At 37.8% G+C, this 2043-nt stretch overlaps 1 non-coding gene across 1 annotated transcript; it reads left to right on the top strand.

The window, feature by feature from the left end:
* Positions 1-1436: 1436 nt before the first annotated feature.
* On the top strand, positions 1437-1519 carry trnal-uaa. Its single transcript has one exon. It is a non-coding gene; the product is annotated as a tRNA-Leu (tRNA).
* Positions 1520-2043: the final 524 nt, after the last annotated feature.

Raw genomic sequence — 2043 nt, 5'->3', positions numbered from 1 at the left:
GCCGGCAGCGCCACCTGGGGATTCGAGAGAGGGGGAGGGAAGGAGTGAGAAGCACAGAAATGCTTCAGAGTACTGAAATGAAGTGTTTTCCACTCTCCTTTAGGTTTGAGTAGGTGAAGCTGTGAAGTTAAGGGATATGGTCAAGTTAGCATGGTAAATGATTTGTTTTATCAGTGATTTGGGCTGGACTTACTAGCTTATGCAGGGTAATCTCTTTAAAATGACCAAGTGAAGGCTAACTGAGTTAAACAGGGCACAAAGTACACCTAATCCTCAACAAACTGAATAATGCTGGCTGTTCACTTTTAATCAATGTCCCTGTATTGGGACAGTTTGTCTATGAGCTAATACGAAATGGAGAATAACATCATTCAGAACCAAACAGACAAATATCAAGCATTACAAAATAAACAAATGAATTAAGTATTTGAAGCAGAAATGACAAAATAAAAATGGTTATTTATTTTTAATGGTCATTAAATTGTCATGTTATACCCTGTGAAAGACTCCAGCTCCTCCTGCAACCCAGGAAGATAAGCAGCTTAGATCATGAGTGAGTGACTAAATTGTCATGTTAGCAAGTATGCTAGCATTGCTAACAACAGAAAGGTGCAGGAAGCGTGGTTAAGTGGTTAAGGCGCTAGACATAACACACAATGGGTACAGGACCACATGAGTTCAATCCCTGCTCCTGGTCAGTTGTTTAGGACTAATAGAGGGACTTTGCTACAAGTTGAAGAAAGTACCTTGTGCTACAAAGCTAAATTGCAAGTTTGAGCTGACCAAAGATGTTTGGCTTCAAGGAAGGCTGCCTTGAGGTATTAGTCAAAAGCTAATGTTGCTAACATTGATTAAAAGTGAACAGCCGGCATTATTCAGTTTGTTGTAGCACAACTTAGATGGAGTCATGTTAATTTGCGGTTACTATATTCCATTTATTGTTAGCCCTGTTAGCATGGTTGGTTAAGCTGTTCTTTTAAAGTGATCATGAAAGATAAATGCAGATTGATAATAAATAGTAGTTTTTTGATAGCATAGCGGATTGTTAATAATAAAAGTGACTAGTCAGCATTACTGAAATAGCTTTAGCATTATTCAAATGGAGTCATGCTAGTTGGTGGTTACTATATTCCATTTATTGTTAGCCCTCTTAGCATGTTTGGTCATGCTATTCTTTTAAAGGGAACATGAAAGATGAATGCAACCTCATAATTAATAAAACAAGAAGAAGAAAATAGCTTTTGAACATCATAGTGGATAACAGAAAATCAAAGTTTGATCTTGAAAGTCACCTTAGATGAAGGTATCTGATAAAAACCGTAAATGTATTTGTGATGCTGCTTTAGTTCATTGGTGTATCAGTAAGTTTACAGTGTCAACTGTATACAATCTAATTGGGCCCATTCATCAGTCTACTCTTTAGCACCAAGAGTGCAACCAGGATGGCCGAGTGGTTAAGGCGTTGGACTTAAGATCCAATGGGCAAATGCCCACGTGGGTTCGAACCCCACTCCTGGTAGGTTGTTTATGGCCTATGTAACAAGTAATGAAAAAGCTTTGTGTTAATTATTAGCCTAATAAAAGATTTAAGTAAGGTTACCTGAAAGGAGCAATTCAGTCAAAAAGCCAATGTCACTAACAATGAATGAAAGTGAATAGTTGACACTTTCCAAACAGTATTAGAACTGTTCAAACATTGTTGTGCTAATTGATGACTAGTATATTCCATCCATTGTTAGCCCTAAACTTAGAGTAATGATCCATGCAAGAGTTTGTTAAGGGGAAAGTTCAAGGTAGTGTTGAGCTGACCAAACACCAAGAAAGGCTAACACAGTTCAGGCCAAAATGTCGCCGATAGTAAACAGTCAACATTATCCAAATAGCCATAACATGATTCAATTTGGGTCATGCTAATTGTTGACTACTAGCTTAAATGTTAGCCATGTTAGCATGTTTGGTCAAGCTATTCCTTTAAAGTGGCAAACAAGTTGAAAAAATGTTAACAGTTAGATAGCATAGTGCAGGGGTCGGAAACATGCGGCT

This window comes from Colossoma macropomum, unplaced genomic scaffold, assembly GCF_904425465.1.
Source record: "Colossoma macropomum unplaced genomic scaffold, Colossoma_macropomum, whole genome shotgun sequence".
NCBI classification, from domain to species: domain Eukaryota; kingdom Metazoa; phylum Chordata; class Actinopteri; order Characiformes; family Serrasalmidae; genus Colossoma; species Colossoma macropomum.
This window is presented reverse-complemented; position numbering and strand designations above follow the sequence as displayed.